Source organism: Panthera tigris, chromosome B1 (assembly GCF_018350195.1).
Source record: "Panthera tigris isolate Pti1 chromosome B1, P.tigris_Pti1_mat1.1, whole genome shotgun sequence".
Lineage (NCBI taxonomy): Eukaryota > Metazoa > Chordata > Mammalia > Carnivora > Felidae > Panthera > Panthera tigris.
The window spans coordinates 164,729,712-164,745,929 of NC_056663.1; the positions used below are offsets into that span (position 1 = coordinate 164,729,712).

The 16,218-nt window shown below is 37.5% G+C and overlaps 1 protein-coding gene and 1 long non-coding RNA gene across 3 annotated transcripts in view; one reads left to right on the plus strand and one right to left on the minus strand.

The window, feature by feature from the left end:
- Positions 1-16,218, minus strand: part of GABRB1 (gamma-aminobutyric acid type A receptor subunit beta1) — a 373,556-nt gene that overhangs the window by 220,258 nt on the left and 137,080 nt on the right. The gene's annotated exons all lie outside the window — the stretch shown is intronic.
- LOC122238045 lies at positions 4,357-8,211 on the plus strand. The gene is made up of 3 exons (XR_006217023.1): positions 4,357-4,397; positions 5,839-5,945; positions 7,917-8,211. It is a non-coding gene; the product is annotated as an uncharacterized LOC122238045 (long non-coding RNA).

A 16,218-nucleotide genomic window follows, 5' to 3' on the forward strand; every position in this document is an offset into this window, starting at 1 on the left:
TTTGTCTACAGTTTCCCCAACTCTGTTCTTCCAGTTCCTCAGTTCAAAAATCTTAGAGTCATCCTTAACTACTCTATTTCTTTTACGACATGGATCCAAACTATGAGCAAATCTATCAGTGCACTGATTTAAATAAATGTCCTTTGAATAGTTAACCTCCCTCCTGTAATTTGCTAATAATCTTATTTTCAATAATTTCTAAACCGTGTTTGTTTTTAACAATGCCAGCTGGAAAATACTTCTCCTTACCCGATAGGATGGAGGTCAGATAGTAGTTGGTTGGATAGTTCTACTGACTCTGGTCTATGAACAATAGGTTATAATAAATATAGATGTGTTCACGTTCTTTAAAGTGATCCCATTGAAGATATATGAAATTATTTGATTTGTATGCTTCCTCAGCTAAAAGCATCTTTCTACTTTAATTTGGACTATGCGTTTATAGTTATTTAGCAACCTATACAGGAAAACTTGTGTGCGTGGGAGTGTCGCAATCGGTTTTTGACCAAAAATATTGTTCACAAGTTTATTTCCTACTCTTATTTTTTTCTCCCCCCACCAAGTTTTAATTTAAATTCCATTAACATACAGTGTAATATTAGTTTCAGGTGTAGAATTTAGTGGTTCATCACTTACATACAACAGCCAGCATTCATCACAGCAAGTGCCCTCCTTAATCCCTATCACTTATTTAACCCATTCCCTACCCACCTCCCCTCTGGTAACTATCAGTTGGTTCTCTATAATTAAGGTCTGTCTCTTGGTTTTCCTCTTTTTCTGCCCCATGTTCATTTGACTATGTTTCTTAAATTCCACGTGTGAGTGAAAACATGTTATTTGTCTTTCTCTGACTTATTTCGCTTAGTGTAATAGTCTCTAGCTCCATCCATGTTGTTGCAAATGGCAAGATTTCATTATTCTTGATGGCTGAGTAATATTCATACACACACACACACACACACATACATACATACAACATCTTTATCCATTCATCAGTTGTTAGACACTGGGCTGTTTCCATAGTTTGGCTGTTGTTGGTAATGTTACTATAAACATCAGGGTGCATGTAACCCTGGGAATTAGTATTTTTGTTTCCTCTGGGTAAATACCTCGTAGTAGTAGTAGCTCGGTGAGGATTTGGAGAAAGGGGCACCCTTTACACTGTTGGTGGGAATGCAAACTGGTGCAGCCACTCTTAAAAAACTGTATGGCGTTTCCTCAAAAAGTTAAACATAGAACTACCCTATGATCCAGCAACTTCACTCTTATTTATTTCTAATCATCACCTTCAAGGTAACAATTTCCAACACCTTGAATATTTAAACATGTGACCCAGGGTTTAAATGAAATTTCTAAAGAGAAGTTGTAAAGATACTTTGAAGAATAAGGACATAGTTTTCTGAAGGAGCTACTTTGAAGAGAAAGCACTTATGCACATATTTATGCATCGATAAAAATAGAAGAACTTGATCCATAACACTGTATATATTCCTCATATCTTAAAATGATTTATACTCTTAGGAAAAAGCTCCCCTGCCCATAAGCTACAGCAGAATGTTATGCATTAGAATTAACAATTTTCATTTAAGGGTTCCATTTTCATATCAGATTTATTTTCATAAAATGCATTAGCTTTCTCCTTAAAATTTAGTAAATCTGCACAAAACTCATAGTCATGGAGATATAGTTAAAACCAAGATTGAGTTTTAAAAGTAATAAGTAAAATGGCAAGCATACCATTTGCTTAGTATATGCTGAGTGTGGTATGCACTGTGGGAAAAGAAGTATGAAAAATAGACTCTATTCTCAAAAGAGGCTACAGTGTTTGGGGAGATGAGAATAACATAGTGAACAGTAGTTAACCGGAGAAGACATTTCATAATTAAATGCTATACTTGTAAGTGGTTCCAGGTTCTGTACAACGAAGGAGGGGGAGACTTATAAGGTTTAAGGTAGTTAGTTATAGGAGATCTTTAAATTGGGTCTTGGAACCTGAGAAAGGAAAAATAATTTTCATCGATGAGTTAAAAAAAAAGGGAACCACTGACAGAAGCTAGGAAATAAGAATCAGTCTAGTAATTAGGAAAAGTAAAAAGAAACCTGCACATGCAGTGTAAGGCTTCATGGTTTTGGGACAAATCTTAAATGAGGCTGTGTAACAAGGGTAGGTCTAATTGTGAAGTGTTATGAATGTCTGGAGAAAAGCTTTGACTTGATGTGGTAGGTAATTGGGAATCAATAGGTTCCTTAGCAAGAGAACGGTGTGATGAAATGGTGCTTTATTAAAACAAATCTGCTGGCAGGCTGCAGGATAGAACAAAAAGAGAAGTAAGAGAACTGGTAGAAAACCCCAAAGTAAAGAGAGCAGGAATTGGGTCTTTTTGAGCATTCTTTTAGCCTAAGGCATTCTTGAGCAAATGCAGCAAAAATAATATGAAAAATAACTTTTATGATCTTGAGTTTTATGATTTTTTTAAATCTGTGAGTGACTTGTAGATACAATGTCATATTTTGAGGCACTTAATCAATAATTCTAATTTTTATCTCACAGTTTTCTAGTTTGAAGCCGTTAAGCCTCGCTTTTCATGTCTCATTCAAAAAACATTGAAATGCTGGCAGGTCTTGGGACCTGAGACTATCAGGCTTGAGAATAAAATATTCTCGAAGAGATGAAGTTCCTTTTTCCTGGTATTGGCCATTCTTTAATTGAAAAGGTAGAAATATTCAAATCGCATAGGTATGGTCATGACACCTTAAGCAGTGCTCACAAATCTTCAGGATTTCACTTTAGTTGTCAAAGCATAATGACCTGGGTTTTCAAAGCAAACAGTTGTTTGGATTCTAGGGCAATATATTCCTCTATCTTCAGTAATCCTTTGATGTGTAGGAAGAGCAAAGAATTCTGCTTTAAGCTACTTTTTTCCAAGTTTCAAAAAACAGGGGTAAGAATGTGAGGATTTAATAAAAAATAAAACCTGTGTTTACATTATTTGTTATTGTTCTTGTTGTCAAAGTGTCTACCCCTGCTTTGCAATTAGAAGGAAATAGATCAGCAGCTCTATAAGCTTCAGCTCTTTGTGGTTTCATTACAGGCTGGCTTTACCCCACTATCTCTGTATATATTAAAGAGAAGAAAACAAGGTTTAGGAACAATAAGCCAAAATTTTTCCTAAAAGACATTGAAAAGTGAATATTAATTCATTGGACAACAAGCTGCTTCTTTGATATAACGTTTATGTCCTGGGAAGAACAAAGCATGCTCGACTTGGACTAACAGTACTTGTGAGCACTGCTTAAGGTGTCATGACCATATCTATGCAATCTGAATATTTCTATCTTTTCAATTAAAGAATGGCCAATACCAGGAAAAAGGAACTTCATCTCTTCAAGAATATTTTATTCCTGTTTCCAAACAGGAGGGAAATTGGGTCATGCAGGAAAACATTTTCCCCAAAATATGTTTTGTGGTTTGTGACACTCTGAAGGATGATGCATTAATTCTAGGAAATATGGTATTCATTGTTCCATTACTCCTTTTAGATGTAATTAAGCAATATTAGGTTTATCACAAATATGTGTCATTAACACCAGTGAGATTGCTTACATTGGTATAAAAAATAAGTTAATATTTTTCTAAAAGATCTCTCCTTAAAGACAATGTTTTCTCTTGTATTTTAATGGAATATAGTCTTCCAGAAATTCTCTAGACATTTCCGTTCTGGTCTAGGGTAGGCTACTTCTTTCATAATGGTACGGAATGCTGCATAATCTATAAGCATCGTGTTGCATTGGTCACTCCACATCTGGAAAGTTATAATATCATAATACTTAAAAATAAGAAGTGATTTGGGATGCCTGGGTGGCTCAGTTGGTTGGGTTTCCAACACTCTTGATTTCAACTCAGAGCATGATCCCAGGGTCATGGGATTGAGCCCCACGTCGGGCTCTGTGCTGAACATGCTTAAGATTCTCTGTCTCCCTCCCTCTGCTCCTTTTCCTTGCTCATGCTCTTTCTTTCTCTCTCAAATTAAGAAAAAGAAAAAAAAAAAGAAGTGACATATCAGGCATAGTATTACCTGTGATAGACAAACCAAGGTGGGATTTTAGGTTTGAGAACATCCTCTGGCTTCCCTTTGGTATTCAAAATGAGAAGCTGAATTGCAATATAGCCAGCTGGTGCTTCTGGGCTGGACATTTCATAATCTGAGACACAAACCCTGAAAGGGAAGCTAGCTTTAACTTGGTACCTCAAAAGGTTAGTAGAAAAACTTAGGCCTTTATTTTGATAATGATCATTATTATGTCAACAATATATGTTTATTATCCATGTGTACATGTGCCAAAACTTTTGAACAAGTCAGTGCTCATTAGGCCTTTACTGTGTGTCAGAGAATGTGGTAAGTTCTTTACTGTATTGACTTATTTAACCATAATAATATCCCATTAGATAAGTAATATTGTTATCTCAATTCTATAAATGAGGGAAGATCATTGTAGGTGGAATATGGATAAGAATTTTTATATTTTAATAAAATTTCCAGCTTAGATGTACTTTAATGTCTATTTTAAAATAATAGCTTTCTACATACAGACGCCATAAAAGTTTCCTTTAAAATATATATGGGGGTGCCTGGGTGACTCAGTCGGTTGAGTGTCTGACTTTGGCTCAAGTCATGATCTCCCGGCTTGTGAGTTTGAGCCCCGCGTCGGGCTCTGTGCTGACAGCTCAGAGCTGGAGCCTGCTTCAGATTCTGTGTCTCCTTCTCTCTCTCTCTCTGCCCCTCTCCCATTCGCTCTGTCTTTCTCTCAAAAGTAAATAAAAACACTAAAAAAAATAAATGTATATGCATTTATGTATATATGATATACATATATACATATGCAAAAAATGAGTCAATAATTTCAGGTGATATGGCAGAATTCATGCAAGTGGTACTAAGATACTGAAGATGGAAATGATGGCTTAATGGAATCAACTGAGGGTGCCGGAGAAGATTACTTTTAAAATTTCGCAAATTTTATTAGGTTGTCAAAACCTAATACATCTTCTTGGAAACTGTGTGTGGTGTTTTTAATACCATAACTAGGATCTAAAATTCAGAACACATCTTTAACATATTTGGTTTTCCTTTCCTTTTTTGTTCTCCCCTTCCTTCCTTCTTTCCCTTCTTTTCTTCCTTCCTTCCTGCCTTCCTGCCTTCCATCCCTCTTCTTTCCTTCTTTCTTCTTCTTACATTTTTCTCTCTCATTCTTTTCTTCTTTGCTAAGAGTTCAGATTTTGGATTATACCATAAGAGACTCAATCAAGGAGAAGAATTTCAGAAGATGCTGTTCTTTTTTAAGATATTTATGGTCACCGTTTTTACTTAATCATCTACATTAATTTCATTAAGGAGGTTTAATCATAATGACACATCCACAGATCACATGGCCAAACAATCGTTATAGTAATTGCATAATGATTTAAATTGGTCTTTTAGTACTTGAATTAGTCACATCTCCATATTTATCAAAAAAGAGACTCTGACAAACATTTAATCATAAAGAGTTTCACATGTAGATAAAGAACATTAAAAATAAAAATAAAAACTTTGAAAAGAAAAAAATAGCGGCCCTTTCACTGGAGAACATTTCAGATTGCTTTCTCTGTATGCCGCTGATGAAACTCTAAAATATGTCAACTACAGTGTGAGAGGAATACCAATACTGTGCTCTTTGGTTGGAATTGCAAAGAAGGTCTCCAGGCATTCTTCCTAATAGAGTGAACTACCTATTCTTTATGCATGGCCTCTTTTTTCTCTCTTCCATTTGAAGTAAGAAGTTTCTTTCTCTTAACAGGATGCATTTGTCAATATCAGCCAGCCTTCCTCTGCAAACACTGCGTCAGCCCACATATTTATTCTCTGCAATCAACTCAACAATATCTTTGCCCAGCATATCTCACAGTAAGCCCTGTGTGATCTGCCCAGGACTCCTGAATGTAATCATAACTGCTTCTATACACAGAAAGTCCTTAGGAGAGAGAAATAATTTTTTCAGGGTGTACAATCAGTGTAGAGAGCTAATATGAAACGGTTAGGACCCCAAACTGCTTTAAAAATCAATAGTGGTGGGGTTTTTTTTGGATCAGTATTTTCAAAATAATTGCCTCTACGTTTTACTTTACTTTATCATGAAGATGAAATGATCCTCCAAGAAATAGTGGGAAACTGTTTTTCTTTTGCATTCAATAAATGTAGCCATTCATTTTATTCTCATGCACAACTCACGGCCAAGCACTATCAAGAACATCAAAAAATCGATTCAGAGTAGAGCTAGGTAAGCAAATACGGCAAGGGAGTTCTCAAAATCCCTATCAGGCCACAGGTTTCTGGTTAACATTAAGTTCATTTCTGAAACCTAAAACTTAGAAGCGTCTCTTGCAATTTTGAGTCATTACTGTGCGTTAGAAAACCTGACAAAGTTGTGTACATTTTATAAAGCTCACACACTTGGCAGAACTATTCCCATTTATGCTGGGTACCCTCTCCAAGTATTTTCATTCCGATAATGGTGAGCAATGAAAGCATCAGACAGAGAAGACTGTCTTCTCGGAAATAACCCGCAGGGAAAGACAAGCTTAAACGGGACGGTGAAACGTTGCTCTGTGTAGGAGCTAAGAATATAGGCTGAAATGAGGAAACTTGGGTTAAAATCTGCTTTCAAAATTATGATGGCTTTGCAAAATCACTTCCCAAGGTAAAGAGTAGCAGGTACACTGTGCTGTATTCAGGCAAAGGTGGTGACAATACGTGTGTGTCTAATAGAAGGAAAATATTAAAGAAAATTAAAGTGTTACAGGGGAAGAAAATGGGAAAGCGTTGAGACCACAATGGAAGTAATACTTCTTTTGTTTCATTGTTTGACTTTAGAACTATGTCAATGTTTTATATAATTATGAAATAGAATTAAATCAAATTTATTTATTTATTTAGTTTTTAATTTTTTTTTTAACATTTATTTATTTTTGAGACAGAGAGAGACAGAGCATGAACGGGGGAGGGGCAGAGAGAGAGGGAGACACAGAATCGGAAGCAGGCTCCAGGCTCTGAGCCATCAGCCCAGAGCCTGACGTGGGGCTCAAACTCACAGACCGCGAGATCATGACCTGAGCCGAAGTCGGAGGCTTAACCGACTGAGCCACCCAGGCGCCCCAAGAATTAAATCAAATTTAAAAAATCTAAACCAAAAGCAAAATGCATTTTAAGTGGTGGCTTAACCATATAGTGCAGAACTATTCCTAAACTGAAGCTTAAAATGTAACTTTCAAAATAGTAATTCTACTCTATGTCCCTAATAGGATATGCCCTAAAGGCAAAATCACTGCAAAGAACTCTTAACCTGTTTCTAGTAATCCTATCATTAGTAACAATGATGTTGGTAGTTTTATTAAAAAATATTATTATTGTTGGTTTTAAAATGTTATATATATAAATATAATTTTTATATATAAAACAGGATAAACTAAATAAATAATCATGTTTATACATTAGGAATCAATATTTATAATAAAGATGAAAGAAACAAACATAAAATCAAAGAAGTTGAATAAAAGCCCTATAATTTTAATTTTTTTTAACGTTTATTTATTTTTGAGACAGAGAGAGACAGAGCATGGACGGGGGAGGGTCAGAGAGAGGGAGACACAGAATCCAAAACAGGCTCCAGGCTCCGAGCCATCAGCCCAGAGCCCGACGCGGGGCTCGAACTCACAGACCGCGAGATCGAGACCTGAGCTGACGTCGGACGCTTAACCGACTGAGCCACCCAGGCGCCCCTTAAAGTCTTTTTTTTTAAATTTTTTTAAAAGCCCTATAATTTTAAATTTGAATTAGAAATGTCCAAATGAACTTGTGATGTGTCTCCTCTACTTGTAGGACAGACGACGGACAAGCTGAGGTATCAGAAGACAAGGAAGCTGTCAATGACTACTGAGATCATATGTTGAAAGAACTCAGGAGCCAACTTAAAGGGATTGCCAGGCCAGTGGCCAAAGACCAGACAAAGTGAGGGTCAAACGTAACAACAGGTGGAGTGGACTGCAACAGACATACCTGTCACAACCCATGATCTCATGATAAACACACACAAAAAAACCAACAAAACGTCAAACCTCAGTGGTCACGTTTGGGAGATTCTAGGGAAACAAGTAGTTATTTTTAAAACTGCTAAATAAAGGGAAACAATCAAGCATTTATCCTGTCTTCCCTGCAACAAGTTTATTTCAGGATTACCAAACAGTTGATCAGGGGAAGTTCTTGTTTAGAGAAAAATCTAGATAAGAAATTAAGAAGGAATGATGGAATATCACCAGTTTGCAAAGTCTAAATAGGCGTAGGCAAAGATTATCAGTAGCTGCTAAACTTGTCATGGGCTGAACTGTGTTTCCCTACATTAATATGTTGAAGTTCTAACATCCAGTACCTCAGAGTGTGACCTTATTTGGAGGTAGGTTCTTAATGGAGGTAATCAATTTAAAGTGAGGTCGTTGGGGTAGGTCCTAATCCAATATGACCAGTGTCCTTTAAAAAAGAGGACACAGAGATACACATGGAAAGAAGGCAATGTGAAGAGACACAGGGAGAAACCGGTCATGCCAACATGCCAAGGAGAGAGGTCTAGAACAGATCCTTTCCTCACAGCCCCCAGTAGGAACCAACCTTGCTGACTCCAGAACTGTCAGACTACAGACTTCTGTTGTCACCCATGTTGTGGTATTTTCTTACAGCAGCCTTAGCAAACTAATATGATTACATACAAAATTAACAGGATTATTATACCATTATTACACCATTATAAGATCAAGTTGTCAATGGCTAAATCTGCTCACCAGTCTTCACCTCACAAACACAGAGACAAGCAGGCATTCTGTGTCTCCTGATAGAGGTGTACGATATGACTTACAAAGCAGTGTTGCCAAAGCACAACAAAATAATCTAAATCTGATCAAGCTTCAAATACAGGGCATAGAGAAACACATTTACAATAAGTGGATGTAATCATAAAAGATTCATGTTTTTTTTTTTAGAGCAATTTACAGGGAGGGAAATATAGGAACAGGAAGTAAAGGAGATTTTGGTATTTAGATAGTTTATTAGTTAAATGTAATGTGTGTACCTGTTTGACCTGTTTCACCTTGACAAATAATAAATTATGAGGGAAGAAAAGTTACTTTGGATTCTCTTAGTGTTGTCCTACAGTATAATAATAGTAAACAATTCATAGTGTTGTGGTAAAGATTAAATATGGAAATAGAGGTAGAGCACTTAGCATAGTATAGTTTTAACTATTTACATAGTTGGGTATTGGTTAGCACGCTTACATACTTGGGTAGTAGAATAGCACTTGTGCATAGTATAGTTGCAATTATTTATATGCTTGGTTATTTAGCTAAATCCCTTGACTTCATCGCTATAGATATTCATTTAAGTGATGTGGTATGTGTGACTTACTCTGTATGTGCTTATATGTGCACACAAGCCCACATAAACACTCAACATACTTACAAGGTCCAATGTGAGCAGTATTGGGCCAGAAAGATTTTCACTATTCAGTCCACTCCCCATTCTCACATAGCTCCTCAAAACCACCTGTCCCCATGCTCACCTTTGCTAGAAAATGCAGGAAAGAAGCATTATGAACTTTTGAAAGAAAAACCAAGGCAAGGGTTAGGAGGGAAAGGCAAAAGGAAGGGCAGTTTTAAGAAGGTTAAACATCCCACTAAATACGTCCCCAGAATTAAGTCATCCATTTCTGCCATTTTCGGGGAAAGATAAACACAGTTTTTCAGCATCCACAGGGTCAGGCCTTGGAGAGAATCAGTGTTTGCAGCCAGCTGGATCATGTTTGGACAAGAGGCAGAACACATCTGGTCATTAATAGTGATAATCGCTCTTTGGTTAAGAGCCATAATTTAGTTATAGGAAATGTTGCAGCTGACATCTATTGTGAGTCAGGTGACCACATCCTACAAATTTTCATTTCAATTTTCAAACATATATTTGGTTTGAGAGAGGAGATCAAAGGTTAAAGAAATACAGTTCACATTTTCAGTGGATATACAATCTTGTTTGTATCACAGGAAAATAACTCTAAGACAGAGAAAGATATAACATCAAAAGAGTATTACAAATCCCATGGGCTTACATGAGATTAAAGCAAAGTAAGGTATCAAATCAGAGAGAGTTTTTATCTGGTTAAAAAGATTGTGAAAGTCCTCCTAGAGAAAGTGGAATTTGAGAGAGGCTTGTAAGAAAAAGGGATAAAATGGGAGACAGTGATAGAGTGAGGGAAAGGGGGTTTGGGGATAGAGAGGGGAAGGGCATCTCAGCAGGGCTGTAAGGTTGTCAGATAAAATACAGGATACCTAGTGAAATTTGAATTTCAGGTAAATAGCAAATCATTCTTTAGTATCAATATAATCTATTTGGGTCATATATTTGGGTCATACTTGAGTTTGAAACACCCTGCATGTGTTTAGAGAAAACAAGTAAGTTGTTTTATAAAAGTTTAGGTTTCAGAGAGGAAGAAAATGGCTGATTATGTGGGCAAGTTGTTTGGTGACATATAGACAGTCTTAGATTATAGACAGAAGAATGAAAATGTAATTTTATAGGGACTGTGGAGACATTTTTTTTTCATGTGGGAGTGATTTGATCTGACGTGGGCTGTAGGAATAAGATGGCAGTGATGAGAACAAGAAAAACTGTGACAGGAAATTGGCCAGGAAGTGACAGACAGTGAGGATGTTAAGTGAGATGATGGAAATGGTTTGCAAATGGACATAGCTGAGATACAGCAGAGTGGAAGCAACAGATTGGACCTCGGGACAAAAGAGATGTACAGGCAAAACTGCCTACAAGTATATCCCTATTGACTTGGAGAATGATGGCTTTTGTTAACAGCTGTGTAAGGAGGAGAACCTGGTTTTAGGAAAAACAGATAATAGGGAAATAAGGGCCATGTCAGGAGTATCTGGCCGGGTGGGCATCCAGATACAAATGCTCAGTAAGTAATTACAAATATTTTTCTGAGCTCAATAAATTGGGATTTTAGATATCTAAGCTGTCACATCAGTGAGTTGGTCAAAACTCAAGGAATCTTTCTAGCTCACTAGAAGCAAGAGAGCAACTGGTGAGGGAATAGCAAAAAGACCAAAAGAAGAGCAATAATTAAAAACTTGGGGGCAGGTCTTGGAAGTCCTGAAGTCGAGGTCCGTCACCACTTTTAAATCATGCAGAGAAGTCAGGAGTATAGATTGAGAACCAGCAACAGTGCTGTTAATTTTGGACAGAGCTGTTTTAGGAAAGCACCATGGGCGGCAGCCAGGGTTTTGGAGACCAAGGTGTAAATGGTGAGGGAGTAGAGGAAACCAAAGAGGTGAAGTGTGAGAGGACCGATTTGAGGACAAAACCAAGGGGAAGGAACCCATGGAGAGGGAAGACTGAAGATTCGCTAAAAGCAGGGATCAAAGTCTGAAAAGAGTGTGCAGCAATAAAATTAAATGCATACGTGGAGAGACTGGCCTTCAAAAGAGGAGAAAATCTCCCTCAGAGTTAAATGGAAGGTAGGAAGACAGAAGCTTAAGGATTCGATGCATGACACTGAGGAATTTGGTTGTTTGGTCTCCACTTTTGAGTAAGAAAGGAAATGACATCATAATTTGGCTATTGTTGAAAGTGTTGCTATAAACATTGGGGTACAGGTGCCCCTATCCACCAGCACTCCTGTATCCCTTGGGTAAATTTCTAGCAGTGCTATTGCTGGGTCATAGGGTAGATCTATTTTTAACTTTTTGGGGAACCTCCACACTGTTTTCCAAAGCGGCCAAATTATGGAAAGAGCCTAAATGTCCATCAACTGATGAATGGATAAAGAAATTGTGGCTTATATACACAATGGAGTACTACGTGGCAATGAGAAAGAATGAAATATGGCCCTTTGTAGCAACATGGATGGAACTGGAGAGTGTTATGGTAAGTGAAATAAGTCATACAGAGAAAGACAGATACCATATGTTTTCACTCTTATGTGGATCCTGAGAAACTTAACAGAAGACTATGGGGGCGGGGAAGGAAAAAAAAAAGTTTGAGAGGGAGGGAGACAAACCATAAAAGACTCTTAAAAACTGAGAACACAAAATTGCACCAGCATTCTTCTCAAAGCTAGAACAAGCAGTCCTAAAATTTGTATGGAACCACAAAAGGCCCCGAATAGCCAAAGTAATTTTGAAGAAGAAGACCAAAGCAGGAGGCATCACAATCCCAGACTTTAGCCTCAACTACAAAGCTGTAATCATCAAGACAGCATGGTATTGGCACAAAAACAGACACATAGACCAATGGAACAGAATAGAAACTCCAGAATTAGATCCACATAAGTATGGCCAACTAATCTTTGACAAAGCAGGAAAGAACATTCTATGGAAAAAAGACAGTCTCTTTAACAAATGGTGCTGGGAGAACTGGACAGCAACATGCAGAAGATTGAAACTAGACCACTTTCTTACACCATTCAGAAAAACACACTCAAAATGGATAAAGGACCTGAATGTGAGACAGGAAACCATCAAAACTCTAGAGGATAAAGCAGGAAAAAACCTCTCTGACCTCAGCTGCAGCAATTTCTTACTTGACACATCTCCAAAGGCAAGGGAATTAAAAGCAAAAATGAACTATTGGGACCTCATGAAGATAAAAAGCTTCTGCACAGCAAAGGAAACAATCAACAAAACTAAAAGGCAACCAACAGAATGGGAAAAGATATTTGCAAATGACATATCGGACAAAGGGCTAGTATCCAAAAATCTATAAAGAGCTCACCAAACTCCACACCCAAAAAACAAATAATCCAGTGAAGAAATGGGCAGAAAACATGAATAGACACTTCTCTAATGAAGACATCCAGATGGCCAAGAGGCACATGAAAAGATGCTCAATGTCGCTCCTCATCAGGGAAATACAAATCAAAACCACACTCAGATATCACCTCACGCTGGTCAGAGTGGCCAAAATGAACAAATCAGGAGACTATAGATGCTGGAGAGAATGTGGAGAAACGGGAACCCTCTTGCACTGTTGGTGGGAATGCAAATTGGTGCAGCCGCTCTTGGAAAACAGTGTGGAGGTTCCTCAAAAAATTAAAAATAGACCTACCCTATGACCCAGCAGTAGCACTGCTAGGAATTTACCCAAAGGATACAGGAGTACTGATGCATAGGGGCACTTGTACCCCAATATTTATAGCAGCTCTCTCAACAACAGCCAAATTATGGAAAGAGCCTAAATGTCCATCAACTGACAAATGGATAAAAAATTGTGGTTCATATACACAATGGAATACTACGTGGCAATGAGAAAGAATGAAATATGGCCTTTTGTAGCAACGTGGATGGAACTGGAGAGTGTTATTCTAAGTGAAATAAGTCATACAGAGAAAGACAGATACCATATGTTTTCACTCTTATGTGGATCCTGAGAAACTTAACAGAAGTCCATGGGTGAGGGGAAGAAAAAAAAAAAAGAGGTTAGAGAGGGAGAGAGCCAAAGCATAAGAGACTCTTAAAAAACTGAGAACAAACTGAGGGTTGATGAGGGGTTAGGAGGGAGGGGAGGGTGGGTGATGGGTATTGAGGAGGGCACCTTTTGGGATGAGCACTGAGTGTTGTATGGAAACCAACTTGACAATAAACATATTATAAAAAAGAAAGGAAATGACATAATGTGCTTTGAAAGGAGCAGGGTGGTGATCATGGGACATAGTCATAAATTCCGGTCTCCTGCCACATCTCACAGCACATCACAGACCTCTTTTATTTAGACCCCTAGCAAAATGGAAGAGGAAGCAATAGTGACGATGGGGCTGTTGCTTGGTGTAATGCATTTTGTCACTGCAGAGGTAACCTGAGAGCAAAAAACATGAGGAATGGAGTCTCTTCAATTTGCTGAATGCCTGTTGCACTGCAGTCTGGTTCCTCCAAAAGCACTAGACTTACATCAGACACCACCCTGTTATTTTAGAGTGTTAACGCAACTGTGTGTCATTCCCTGTGTATAAAATCTGATTTGACATAGTTCACAAAAATAGAAAACAACCAACTCTATTCTTGCGGCTTCAAATACATTAAGTTTTAACATCTCATACTGAGTTTGAATATAGAAAAAATTTTATTTAGCTTAATGATATAGTCTTATGATTATGGAATACCTGGTTAAAGGGGCTTTCAGGGACATTCAGAAAATCCCATTGATCCCATCATTGCTAAAAACAACCCATTAGTATATGGTCTCATTTCATAATGACTATTAGCTGGACTTATGAAAAGGGATAAGGCAAGAAATTTCATTCTCCTGAATACCCGTATCTAAAATAAGTACAGCTATAAATATGCCAATACATATGTTGTATGATAAGGATTTTCTAGTACATGTGCTAGGGAGTGATATATGGCAGTTATTCTTGAAAAGTCAATTACAAAGAAAAAAAATACAGGTTGTCATTTCTAAGACTAGAAAATGTTATATCAGAGGGATTAAAATAAACATTCCTTAATATATAGGATAAGAGAAGCAATGGAAGTTAGATTTGGAAGGGAATTTAGGTATAATTTTATGCAATCTCTTCCCTTTAAAACTGAGGGATCCAAAGCCCAGAGGAGGAAATAGCTTACTTAAGGGCACAATCTAGTTCAGCCACAAGTCTCTTGACTCATAGTCGCTGGTGATTTCCCCTTTGCCATAATGACAAATTTCTATCAGGCTTCTGGGGAATCATTTCCAGGGCCAGAACAGTGAGTATATGAACATATACAGGTACTCAATGATTTTTTTTAATTGGATAACTGTATCTCTGTTCTGGTCACTGATATTCTTGAGAGTTAGAAAACCACCCTCCAGCACCTAATATAGCTATATAAGGCACAATGACTTTAGAAAAATACAATTTAGAATTCACCATATATTAACATATTCATTATTTAATAAGAATTTCCCAACAATGAATAAGGGGTTATTAGCCCATTATTGTAGATTCAGTAAATTTGTATAACTTGTGCAAGGTTAAACAATCAGAAATGCTGGAATTTGAGCCCGCTTTTGGTCCTCTGACTCCAGAAGTCATGCTTTCTTTGCTAGAGCTTATGGTTTCTCCAGGATGTTTATAACCTCCAGAAAAAGAAAAATAAACCTGTGAGGCAAGAAGTAGGGAAGAAGACAGGGAGGAGAAGGAGATCAGAAGTGGTGTGAGGTTCTTATGGAGAATGCTGGTGCCTAAAAGAAATCAGGGTCCGCATAATAGACAAAGGGTTTGTGTTTTCCCTTGGTAGATCTGTTTGCGGGCTCCAAGTCTGGGTTGGCTCCCAAGAGGAAAGAGCAAGGTTGGACAACTAGGAAGGAGGTGTTTTCTTCTAAGTGTGTTTGAAAGGCAGTGAAAGAGCACAACTATGGGAGTCAGGACGCCTACATTTTAGTCCCAATCCCTTAGATAGACAAGGTGCTTAGAAACGGTCCTTGCCATTTTGTGCCTCAGTTTTATTTGTTTAAAATGAGGTGTGTTCAATTTCAAGATTCTCAAATGTTTTTCTTCCTTTACATCAATTCCCATTGGTAGAGGCTGCCAATAATTTGAGAAATGCCTGAAGTGAGATTCTGTAAACTGAGATTGCAACCCACTTTCTTGCCTGTAAACACCTGATTGCCTTTTTTTAAAATCAAAAACAACTTTTTATGCATTCTTGACTAATCACATAAAGTGATCATACGTGTGATTGATTAGCTTACTAAGTTGGGTTGTGAAATTATTCTCCCAGAATACTTTAGAAGAGTGATTTGTCCCTTTTACACCTTGGCTATATCTGATAGAAGTTTCATAGGTGGCAAAAAATTACAACTGATTTCTAGGGTATATACCTTTATTAACATCACCACTGATCTTGGATTAGTAGATTTCATCAGGAGTCACTATCAATACACTCAAGGGAATTGTTGGTTTATTTTGCCATTTTTCTCAGAGACTTTTAGGCCAGAGATTAAAAAAATTTTTTTTAATGTTTATTTGTTTTTGATACAGAGAGAGAGAGAAAACATGAGTGTGGGAGGGGCAGAGAGAGAGGGAGACACAGAATCTGAAGCAGACACCAGGCTCTGAGCTGTCAGCACAGAGCCTGACGTGGGGTTTGAACTC